The sequence below is a fragment of the Strigops habroptila genome, chromosome 1, assembly GCF_004027225.2.
Source record: "Strigops habroptila isolate Jane chromosome 1, bStrHab1.2.pri, whole genome shotgun sequence".
In the NCBI taxonomy this organism is placed as follows: Eukaryota; Metazoa; Chordata; class Aves; order Psittaciformes; family Psittacidae; genus Strigops; species Strigops habroptila.
In genome coordinates, this window is record NC_044277.2 from 76017811 (window position 1) to 76030808 (window position 12998).

The window sequence follows — 12998 nt, forward strand, 5'->3', positions numbered from 1 at the left end:
ATTTCTCTGAGCGCAGTGGTGACTTGCCCAAGAGTTGGGTACCGAACTGAGGCTTCTCAGGCCTTTGTTTCAAGAGGATTTTTCTTCCTTTAAGTAGATAATGTATTTCTATTGAAAATAAAGCCAAAAAACTGATAAGTAGCCAAGGCATGAAAGTGGTAGCTTTTCACCTGAAGTATTAGTATGAAGCTCTTGTGCTTTAGCAGCAATCCTTTTAACTCCATGGATTTTTACAGCTGACCAAAAAGTGTCTCCTAATTATTAGCCATATGCAATTCCCTCTGACTTTAATAAGAAAAGGTCTTTCCTTGCTTAGTAGGCCAGTATCTGAATTACACTGTGTATTCTTTTCTGGTTTAAGTTTTCTTACGAGACTCATCACAGAAGAGGTAGGAAATACTTTTACTGGTGTACTGCTGTACAGATAACTGCTTGCTTACCCTGTAAAACATCAAGGCTATAACCATTAGCAACGTCACTGCACCATTTCCCCCCTAGTGTTACTGAAGTAAACATTTCCATAATAGGTATCCTAAAAGCTCCCAAGGGAAGAAAAGTATGTATTGTAATGCAGGAAGGTTTCCTCTACTTGCTTTAAGCACTGTTAACACCGTGTCCTTGCCTTCTCTGATTAATTGCACTGCTTTTATGGTGATTAGCACATTTACCATTAGGCTGGCCAGCTGTCAAGCTAAGTTCAATCACAGCAGACAAGCACTAACTGCCTTTGTGATTTTACATTTCTGACTGATCATCCCAAGAAAATACAAGGCCCAAATCTCCCAGCCCTGCTTGTTCCAGGCAGAAAAAACTCCTCCCTGTGCAACTAATGGCACTGGCTTAATTAACCTAACTCGAAAAGGACACCACACAACAGCAGAATTGAATCAATTTTCTTTTTTTTTAAAGAACAAATTGTATGCAATTTAGATAGCAGAATTGCTTATGTATCCAATATTCAATTATGTCTGGCTCTAGAGAAGAAAACACTTATTGGACAAATTGGATATCACTTTGCCTACTTCTGAAATGCGCACGTCGGTATCAATGTGCAACAGGAAGCCAGGATGCAGGGGAGAGGGGAGCTGGTTTTCTTACAGGTCTTTGCTCCAGTACTTACCCTTGCACTCCTACAATGGAGAGAGCAGATGCAACTGTCATCCAGAAGCATCATTTGAAAAGAATAACCAAAAATCCTTATCCTCCCCCTTTTTAGGTGCTGGGGACTGATTTCTGTGTCTAAGTTGAGACAATCCTGCTGTGACTTGGGAAAGTCTAAATCTACTACATTAGGTTCCAGCTCCCGTGTTAGCAGCAGCTCAGCACACATATGCTTGATTTTACTTTATGGACCACCTCATCTGGTGCTGCTTCACTATGTTGCTCCCATGGTTTTCGTTACTGCTGCTAAGTGATTCAATTCTTTTTTTCAAGCAAAAAGACTGGGGAATGTGTAGGACATAGTGGTTTATCGAGGTCAGATTTTTTTTCAGATTTCAAGGATAAACAGACGAGTGCATGTACACTGGAAGTCCAGCCTAGATTTCATAAGGTCGTCAAATAACCTGATCTGCTTGCAGACTGCAAAGCCTTTGGTTCAGAAATAATACAATAAAAGGGGCTCCTTTGTGGAAAATTGCCCAATCCATTATCACCTGTAGCAAAGCTCATATCTAAACTACAGAGCACCCAAATGTCTGTTTAAAACAGCTGCTTTATGGGGGCAGGGAAGGCAGGCTGCAGCACAGCTACTCTTCAGACACTGTTGTGTCTTGCTGTCTACTAGTTTGGCTCTTCCTCTACTAAAACATGAACTCAACAAATCAGTCTCTTACCACCGTGCATATGAGAATAGACTTTCAATGCCAAAACAGCAATTGCAGTCTAGCAATTTTGACTTCTAGAGAATTAATGTAAGGAGGTTGAAACAGCCTAAAAAGCATAGTATACTTGATGTAGCATAAGTATTTCACTGTCCCAAAGTAGCTCGTGTACATGTCACTGGATATTTACAACTGTTGCATGGTAAAAAGTTGTTAAGACCTGAACTCATTGTAACAGGGACAGCTGATGCTCTGACACTTAGAGATGTCTGATATGGTTTTTACCAAGTAAGCCACATGAGAGCATTTTCTGGGTTAAGTAAGCCAGAGTTGTGCCCTGTTTGCCACTACTGAAAGTCGCTTTTTTTCCTTTTTGGTATATGCCACCATTACGATCTTCTAGATTCAGGTATTTTAATCCTTTAGCTTCCTCCAAAACCATTAGCCAACCATTACAGGTGGATTTGCAGTGTGCATATAGGGAAACTTGCATGAGATGCTTCTGTTCTTTTTTTCTCATGGTCAGAGTCAGAGTCTGGCTCTGAGCTCAGGTTGCTACAGGTGGATTTCTATATTACTTGGTCCTCTTTAAATTAAATTTGCATTTCAATATACTGTGATTTAATGGAGGCTTTCCAGAAAAATTTAACTTCTCCTCGGCAATATTTCTTTATTCTGCTCTAATTTATCCTTTAAACAGTGGTAAGCAATTCACTGGCATTAATCTGTGGACTTTCCACTGCAGAAGAGGACAAATAGGTGACTGCTTACACGTAAGTACAGTTATCTCCTTTTCCAGATACCATTAACACTAATTTATCTGACTTTCAGATGAGACCAAGGAAAGGTGAGACTGTGAGAACAGATTCTCTTCTATAGAAGTGGAAAAAAGTATTTAATCATAACACACTTCTGCTCTGTGGGTTGTAGCATTCTCAGTACTCTGGGTTAAAATAGCATTATTGCTTGCTTTTGTACAACAGCAGCATCTCCTGCTTTAGTTTTGCAGAGGAAACTTCTACATCACTGCCAATGCTGAGATAGTACGTACAGCATAGACCTAAGACTCATAGCCCAGAGTAAGCATGACTGCAGAGCAACAACATACTAAAGTAGAGGAGGAAAGGTTGCATAGACGAGCCAAAGTGCTGATGTTTCTATAATTAATAATCACCTACTGCCTGCTCTGCTTTACCAAATGCTACTGAAAATGATGATGTACCTTCAACATAATGAATTTCCTCAGCTCATCTGAAAATGTCTTTATCTGTGCATTTTGGCTGTCCTCCACTTTGGCTGAGTAGAACTCTTTCGTCATTGTGAAACCACTTGAGAATTTGAGTTGAACAGGATGAAAGGAAAAACAAAAACCTGAAAGATCAAATGGCAGCTTGGTTTGAAAGACACTCCATGTAAGCAGAGATGCCCAGGCTGGCAAAAGCTAAAATGCTGCAGGGTCTTGAGTTTCTTCGTAAAATCCGGATGATGGTGATTATTATTTTATTTCCCAGAAATATGCCTTTTCTTTCATAAAAGGAGGCTCTATAAGAAAGTTGGGGATTTTCTCCTTACCAAATCTGGCCTCAAAAGCTTAATTGCTGGCTTGATATTTTCTTTTAAAGTCCCCTGAATGAAAATCATCACATTTGAATGCGTGCATTACAACCAGAGTTTAGTATCATCCTGGAGATTTAGAGTGAGGATGCTGTTGTATTACATCACATATTACATTTAGGTAGGCTTTAAAAAGCCCTGCTGGAGAGTGGAGGCTCCTTTTGTGCTATGCTATGTATGCACAGCAAGGAAGCTGTATATTAAAATTTTAGAAATCTAAGAATCTAAACTTTGATTTAACCACACTAAGGGTGAGGGGGATGCAGGCACAGAGAAGCAAAGTGAGTGAAAAGTCCCGAGCAGAGACAGGCTGGTAGCCTAGGTTCTGGTTTGCCAGTGCCCCTTTCCATCAATACCTTTGTTTTTCCTGTGCTACCTTGGCCTTGATTTATTTGACCAGTTGATTCACACTGTCAAAATGCTTGAGATTTTTTGTAAATATGCAAAATTGTAAATATTTTGTAAATATGTAAATAAATAACTGGAAAGTTAGGGAGGGAACTAAAATTTTTAAAAAAAAAAAAGATTCATCAGATGATGGGCATCAAATGACTTTCAAGTGAGAATGGAAGTACACCATAAACAAACTGTAGCCAAAAAGAGGGAAGCCAAGAAAGACATTCTTGTATTTTTCAAGCTAATTCCCACCCCCTGCCCTGGTCAACTGTTTTCTGCTTTCTTTCAATAGATTCAGAATTAAAGTGAGAGAGATTTCTGAGTTCGAGGAAAATAATCAAGAAGCTGGGTTGCATCATATACGATAAGGGCTTAAGAGTTTTCACAGGCTTTCTTGCATCATATCCAGAAGGTATTGGATAAGCTGTAGTATGGAACATGGTGAAAACAGCAAAAAAACCCCATTGCTCATTTTGAAAATGTGAGTTATAAATGGATGCAACATTGAAATAGGAATACTGCCTCTAAAAACTTCCCAGTTCTTTATATGTAGTGACGTACTTCAGAAGATGCTCTATAGTAGGCTTAAATATTCCACTTTACCATAAAATAAGTTTTCTAAAACTGGATGTGCTGATCATCCCAAGTGTCTATTTTTAATTTACTGTCAATGTATTTTTCCCTCAGGGTCTACTTTTAGAAGTAGTTTCCAGCTCTGTGGTGTTGACATCTGGGAATCTTCATAACATTAGCTATAGATACCCAGCATCATTAGCGTGGTTCTTCAGGGTCATTCAAAGATATGTAGGGACTAGTATGCACCATGTGGCTAGTACATATTCCTCAGTTGCAAACAAGGTGCAGGTGAAGAGATCATCAGAGAACAAAAACTAAGTTACAACTGGACCTGAAGATGAATTACTCTGTCTTCCAAGGGATTAATTTTATCATACATGATGAGTAAAGACTCAGAGTAAACAAAGAAAATGGGAAAGAAAAAAAAGATACAAAATGCAAATACAAAAGGGCTGGGAACCCTATAAGTTTGGAAGCTCCCATATTTGGTCTGCCTTATGATGTTTTGCTATGAAAAAATCTGCGTTTTCCAGGTAGCTCTGTATTTTAGTACACACTACAGATTGGAGGGCAACGGCCACACAATAAATCAGGTTTGTAGCCTGGTAGTTATGGGAAAACCTCACTTCAAAATCAGTTTTCCTGTTTGTAAATGGATGTGATTTGCTAGCTTGTATCTGTTTCTCACGGAAAAATCTTTTTATAATGGAATACCCAAAAAAGGATGTTGCTTGTGAGCAGTAATGGAGAAGTTAGGAGATATGTGAGAACAAAATGCTAGGAAAAGAAACAGTTATAAAAAATAAGATGAGGCATGAAACACAATATTTGCAGCTAGAAAATCTGAACAGTTTCTTAGAATCAGAACTGCAGCCTCAGATCACGGCCAATTCTGACATGCAAAAGGATCATTTACCATGGTCTACTCAAATAGGCCCTGTTAAAAGTGATGGTTGCTGTGTATACCGGGGATGATGAACAGTCAGGAATCATCTGGCTTGAACCTGATTCTCCTAATCCTCCTTATGGTGCCAGTTCAGATGATCCAGGACATCAGGAGGCCAGTATGATGGCCACATGCATGGACCACCCCTGGGAGACCCCACGGACTCAGCTGTGCCACTTCTGCTCTTGTGTTGGTGTAAAGCCAGTCACTTCCTTTAGAGTCAGGAAGAAAATTTCACCAAGTCACAGTGGCTGGGACAAGGCAGGTTTTTCACCACCCTTTGCTGCATGGAGCACCAGCTGTCTGCCATCATCTCTCAGGTCCACTTTTTCAAGTCATCTTTCATCTAGGCAGGCTCCTCATGCCCTGCTTCCATCTCACCTCTCTCTCTGCATCTCCAACATTTGCCTGGGAAGAGATTTTTCTCTTTTCTATGTTTACTTTTATCTCAGTAAAAATGAGTTTAAATTTTATTTAAACTGTATCAGTTAAGAGTTTCTTCATTCTAAGTGTTTTGCACCGTCAATATAAGCCACTGTCTGAGTTTAGGCATAAGAAACTGTCTGGTAGTGCCAAAATGTCATGTCTTCGCAAGCATTACCACCAGGGGTGGGGGAAGCTGCTGAAGCTTTCCCTCAGTTAAGGGAAGAACTACCAGGATATCAGTAGAATTAATTTCTTGCACTCTGATGCCAGAGGATGAGGATGGAAGCACCATAAACCCATGTGCTGTGAGGGTAGCAGCATCGAGCTCCTCAGGGGAGCCTCTCCACTCTTACTGCAGGTAGGGAAGGATCTGACCCCAAGGTTAGGAGGTTGGGTGTCAAGCAGGGCTGTCTGGTAGGTTCATCAGACTCCACCTCATTCAGGCCTTTTCCGGGTAATCAAGAGGCGTCAAACAATGGGAGAATTTGTGTCCTCCCATGGGTCACTGGCAGGGGTCTGTTCCTGTCTTCTTACACATTTTCCTTTCAATGAAGGAATGGAAGATAAATCAAGTTTTCCATTTTGGACAGCTGGAGGATGTCTTATAAAGGAAGCAACTCTGTATCTGAGAACAACACCCAACGTGCAGCAATACCATTTGCTCTTGCCAGGATTATCTCCAAAGAATAAAATTTCCCTTGAACTTGAGGAGGAAACAGTCAGTGAACAGCAGAAGATCTTAATGGTACGCCTATGCTGAATACCCAGAGGCATCTCAAGCTGGCAACCGGCAGCTCCACAGGTTTCAGCTTTTTTGAGCCCTCAGAGCTGCCAGGCCGATGGCACTGGGAGGGAGAAAGAAAATGTAACAGGGGTTAGCAGGACAGTGTTGGGCACAGACACTGTGCCAGCAGTGAGCTGTAGGTTAGACATGATGCCAGGACTATATTCCCAGACTACACTGAGCATACGGTACATCCTATAGTGAACGCCAGCTGTTGCTTTCTCCACCCAGAAGTAAGTGAAGGTGCAGGCAGCATCTGAGACCCACGGATGCAAGTGCTCGGGAGATGGTTGTGACATTTTGCATACAAATTCCAGGAGAATAGCTGATATATACTGTTTCACTGCCTGTTTCTTTTCAGGGCTAACTCTAGTCTACTGCAGCCTGTCTGAAGTAGCTTCTGCCAGGATTATTCATGTCACTCCTGCTGTCCCCCTACTTATGTCTGCTCAGTGGCATCTCCTTCTCTGCACGTAGACTCATTTCCAGGTGGGAGTTTGGTAAGCGCCGCCTGTGTTCTCTGGAAATCTGCAATAGAAGAAGAGGTGAGGCTCTTCCCCTTTCCACTGGAGACAGTCAGCTGAAGAGGCAGACAGCTGATGGCTGTGCCCCAGAGCAAGGTGACAAGGTGTGAAGGGGTCTCAGGCACCAGGGGGAAGACCGGCAGCAGAAGAGCTGGACTGTGTGTGGAGGGAGTGAGGGAATATTTGGTCATCATTAGGCTTGGAGTCACTAATGAGGTAAGAAAGCAGTCTGTCCATTGCCAGGGAGCTGCAGCATGAACAGGGTGCATGTCATCTGGGGAAACAGAGGTAAATGCTGACTTGCAGCTCCTTAACTAACTACAGCATTTAGCCCATCTGGATGATGCTTGGAAAAAGACTGGCTTCTAGCCCTTCCATCAAAAGAGTGAAGGTGCAAGAGCTGAGTGCCAGGTTGACCTAAATGGTGAGTTTAAATCTGTCCGATCATGCAAAACATGCACCTTTCAAAGGCATGTTTTCTCTGGGGCTTTTCTTAAAATGATAGGTTAGGAACTGTCACAGAAGACAAGAGAATTTGGGAAGAGGACAGGAAAACTAATTTATCCTTATGAATGACTGGAAATGGTGGATTGGTCATTAGAGGTTGTTACTTACCACGAGATTGTGTTTGCATTTTTTAAGTGTTTTAAGTGATAAATAACATGAAGCACACTTTTCTCCACTGGAGTAAATGGGTGTATTATTAAATGTGTAATACCCAAATTAATGTCCTACAGATGTGATAAACACTTGACATGAGGATAAATGTTGAATGGGTCTCTTAGAAACTCTTGTTCCATGGACTAATGCCAAACTGTCATTAGCAGCAAACTGGGATGTGGGTAAATTACCTTAACGTCTGGGAGTGTATGATAGCCCAGATGTGTTTAGTGGGAATGAACACCCCACCCCAGCATGTGCTGAATGTAGTTTGAGATGTATTGCTAATATCTGCCCATGTACAGAGAAGTTACCATTTCAAAGTTTAAAAGCTTACACAGGTTCTTTTCTAGAGTTCATTAATACAAGCTACGTCTGCCTGGGACAAGGAACAGCAAAGTCTAACAAGAAATGCCACCTGGACTGAGTGAGTCTGTGCCTGGATAACAGATTTCCTCATCCTATTAGATGAGTAGATCAGAGACCTATCGCACGGTTTGGGAAGTTATGTCTGAGGGGACAAAACATGTTATATTTTAATTATTTGGGCCTTTCCTGCATTTAGTTGCTTTTTTTGTAAGAGAGATTAAAAAGTTATATCTAGGGATGCTCCTTGATAGGAATAATGCAGCTGGGACTGAACTTCTGTCCTTAAACTGTACTCCAGCTACTATTCATTTTGACTGGTTGCATTAGAAAAAACAAAGCCAGGTATGTCCATGCGCCTACACAGGAGGAATTTGTATGTTTGTGTCTGATGGTAAAAGTGTTTTTCTTATTCAGGTTACTGTGTGGTGTATAGGTTGTGGTGGACAGGAGGGAGGACAGCTGTCTGTTTGCCAAGCCCCACCACCTCTTGGGGGAAGGAAGAGGCATGTTCCTCCAGGGCAGCTTTGCTGGCAGGGATGCCTGAAGTGAAGCAGAAGGGCAAAGACAGGCCGAGACCCTTAGAAAAACGAAGTTCCCTGATTTTGGCCACATTTACACCCTGCCCCCCTCCTCTCCCTACCACTTCCTTTTCCAAAAGTGGCAAGGCAAAAGTTGAAAATAAGGGAAGGGAGAAGTATTCTTCTCTCGAGAATTAGTGGCCATCAGACCTAGAAAATGGGACCTGTGGATGAATTATTCAACATCATTCTTGCTTTCAGAAGTTTGGCTGTTCCTCTTCCAGCTTCATGTGTAGGAGAACGCAGGCTGTTTTGGGCCAGGAAGGAGCTATGGAAGCTTGAGGAAGTTCTCTGGGTCACCAAGTCACTGCTGTCCAAGCTCTTTCATTCACCCTAACTCTTGCTCTTGCAGTGACTTTGGTGTCATTTCTGGTGTCTGTCCAAGGCTGATCTGAATTCTGGCACTCATACAGACTTTGCCAGCATGGATGTGATTCAGCACAGTTTGCTTGGACTGGGGTTAACACAAGTTCTGTGTTTGGCTCCAGCCAGCTGCTTCCTGCTGAAAATGTGATTTTATGAGGCTTTTACAAATCTTCAGCCAGCTGATACATTTTTTACCCTTCACAGGACAGCCCCTTGAGCCCACTGCTTCTGAACTAAGGGAGCAAATGGTGGTCAGTCAGGGTCAAATTCAGCTAGAGTCTGTACATGTGGAGACTCCAGGGGAAAGGATAGTTTCAGTCTGTCAGGCCAGAACTCATTCAGTGGGAGGATGATCATGCATTTCTACATGCCTGCAGGGTAGTTGACTGGCCACAACAGATAAGAATTATGCTACTGATTGCTATTTTTCTGTTGTCTGCAGGTGATCTTTGAAAGGTGTTCATGCTTCTCAAGGGCCCGTCTCCTAATGCTTCCTTTTTATTTTTTTGCCATGTGACCGGCTTTAATATATGCACCACCTTTAATTCAGACGTGGTTGCACTCCGCACTGCACTGTAAGTATCTTTTCTTAAATCCAGGAGAAATGTCAGTCTGCCAAATTTATGAATGTGGAAAGATCTGAAACCTCATTTCTGATTTAAATAAAATGAAATACAAGTATTACCAGTTTTCAGAGATATCTCTGGTGTCCTCTCTAAAGTAGTAAATTAAGCCCTGAACACTGCTTTATCTCCTCCTACACAGCAGCTAACAGGTAATTCTAGGAAGTGGCAGCTCACTAGGGGTTTTGTTGAATGTATTATGAGGTTTATGACAATGAAAGATGAAATGTTTTAAAGAGCATCTTCATTTCTCTTCAGAATAGCTGCTAACAGTTCCTATTTTTCTATCATTAGGAAATGTTCATATTCTTTAGGATGTAATTACTGGAGTCACAGATCTGACAGATAATAACTAACAATTTTCAAATTTAGTCCATTAGAAATCTTCAGTTCTCTTTAAAACATCTGTTAGGGTTTCAGAAGGAGAAGTAAGCTTCTTGGTATAGTAGCACCTGCTTGTATTGTCCTGTGCTGCTGTACAAAGATTTGAGGTAGATTTCAATATTGGAAATCATTCCATGGGTACATCGTTTACAGAACAGAGATACAATAAACTAAGATATTCTGCAGGTAAAAACTCCAAACATCATCAATCATCTATCAACCGAATCACACATATCCTTTCCTCAAAGTTCCTGTTGCCATGGAGTTCAAGTTGCAAAGCAATTCCTGAGTAGCTAACAGCAGTTTGCTTTGCAGTTGCTATGGGTTCAATGGTATCTTATGAATGGAGTAAAAAAATTCCTGTCAAACTGTTGTGGCTTGGTATGTAGTGTAACTAGACTGGCAGAGCTCAGTAAGCGTGCTGCCTATTTCATTGCAGTGCTGTTTGAATTGCTAAATTTGATTTACACACTAGAGCAGGCTAATTCTGATGATATGGCGTTTCAAGTGGAGAATATGTGAAAAGATTTGCTTTAATATTACATGACTTGTTTTAACAACAAATTGAAGTTTAAATATAGTTCCAAAGGGGAAAAAATGGGAATCCAGGGAGCTGTTCTGTAAAGCTCCCATAAGATTAGCCTTCTGTGGTCAAAAAAATGTTTATGAAGCAATTTTATTTTGTTTTTCTTGGTTTTCTTATCAAGACTCAAAAGGGTTCTTGAGTGTGTCCAGGGGCCTCTGCTGAGTTTGACTCCCGAAACTGTATGCCTCTAACAGTAATCTGTTATAAACCTGTATTTTTTTACTTTAAACATTTTAAAACCTTACATGTACAGTAGTGACTGGAAACGGGTCTGTCCTTGAGAGCCTTGGAAGACTGTATTTCACCACTTTAGAGTTTTGGGATAGTAATCTTCAGTTTAAGCACCAACACTGGCATCCCTGAAAGAGCAGTACCCAATTCCTCCTTGCTTTCAAGGTGATATGAATGCATGGGCTGTACCATACACAATTCTTGCTGTTTCTACTGTGTTCCAACAGGAAGACTTCAAAGTAGTTCATTGTTTTACTGCCACTGGGGACTAATGCAAGGAAAATGGAAAAAATCTGACTTTCTAGAGGTGGTGGAACAAAAACTCTCAGTTTGTGCTATACTTTGGTTCTCTTGATTCTCTCCCATTTGTAGTTTTAATATTCAAGCAGGATGGTGACTGAAATACAGGTTTTACATGAGGTCTGATTTCCAGTGTTGTTCCTCTGCCTGGAACTTCAGGGAAGACCTCACCTCTCATTGTAATCTGGTTCTGTGGTTGAGTCAACAGTGATTTTTTTGCTATCCATTATATACATGCTTCTCAAATAACTTAACTCCAAAGTTTAATTAAAAAAAAAAAGTTTAGTTGCTTGGAGGAGACATGAATTCTTCAGAAGAGATGCATGCATTTTGTGTCCACAGGAATGAGCGCAGAGGGGGAAGGGTATTAATCCCAGTCTTCTGCCACCAATAATAGTAACACCTCAATTACTTCCATAAAGTCCTCAAACTCCCTCCGAAACAGGTTGGATGTTTTGTTGTCACTGTTTTTATTGGGAGGCGCTCCCAGTAATTCACTGTGGCACTCTCAGGAAAGACAAGCAGGAAAGCCAGGCAAGGAAGAAGAGGAGGGGGAATGCCCAAGGCTTAAAGGAGCACCTGGGATGTATGGAGCTCACCTGTGGGACAGACAAGGGTCTGGTGACAACTTGTGTGTCAGAACCAAGAGAAGGCCAGGATGGGCAGCAGCATGTGGGAATAGAATTACAGCCTGTGGGGTGAGGGTGAGGAAAGGGATAAAGCCTTCCTTAACCCCCTCAAGGAAGCATGGGGAGGGCAGAGCCTGGCACCCTTGGGGGCTGTGAACCTCCCTGTCACCTGCAGGAAGGGCATCATGGTGGGACACAGACAGTCCCAGAGGTTTCCACAGGGTGTCAGGGACAACTTCTTCATACAGCCCAAGGGGTCACACTGATGGATCTGCTGTCCCTGCCAAGGACCCATGGCAGCCTTGGCTATAGGGAGTATAAAGAAGATCCAAGGGGAAGAAGGAGCATCACAAAACCCAGAAGTGGGGCACCAGGCGAGCAGCCTGCAGCATGTGCAGGGAGCAGGCATGTGGGATAATACAGGAGCAGCTCTGAAGGATGAAGGAGATGACTATATGGATCACATCCTCCAGGTGTGAGAATGGTTCATCCTGATACCTGGGGAAACAAACAGATGTATCAGCAGCACAGCTTGGCTAAGCCAAGAACTAATGGCACAGAAGGAGGCAGAAATAGGGCCAGGCTACAAAGGAGGCTTTTAGAGATGTTGTTCAGGCATGCAGGAGTAGCGTTAGGAAAGTCTAAGCTCAGCTTGAACTGACAAGGACATCAAGGGCAAAATAAAGAGCTTCAGTCTGTGCATGAGCAGTAAAACTCCAAACAAGCTCGCTTCTTATTGGGTGAGTGATTTTGTGGCAGTGGACACAGAGAAAGCAGATGTCCCTAGTGCTTTCTTTGTCTTTGTCTTCACTACCAAGTTCTCACAGCCCTCATGCTTAGTGAAAGGGCTCAGGGAGGGTAGGAACAACAAGCAGTGGGTAAAGACTAAATCAGGGATTATGTGCAAGAACTCATAGAGATCAGGGAGGTCCCTGGTGGCTGTCAGAGGGACCTAACCGGGTTGGAGGAATGGGCCAGCAGAAACCAGTTCAAATTCACCAAGGACAAACACCAAGTCCTGCTCCTGGGCAGCAAGCTCTGGTACAAGGACACAGGCTGGTCCCTGCCCGTCTGGGAGCAGCAATGTGCGAAGGGACCCAGCACTCTGGGCAGGCGTAAGCTGGGAATGAGGCAGCAGCGTGCCCTGGCTGCAGGGATGGCCAGCAGCTTCCTGGGCAGCCCA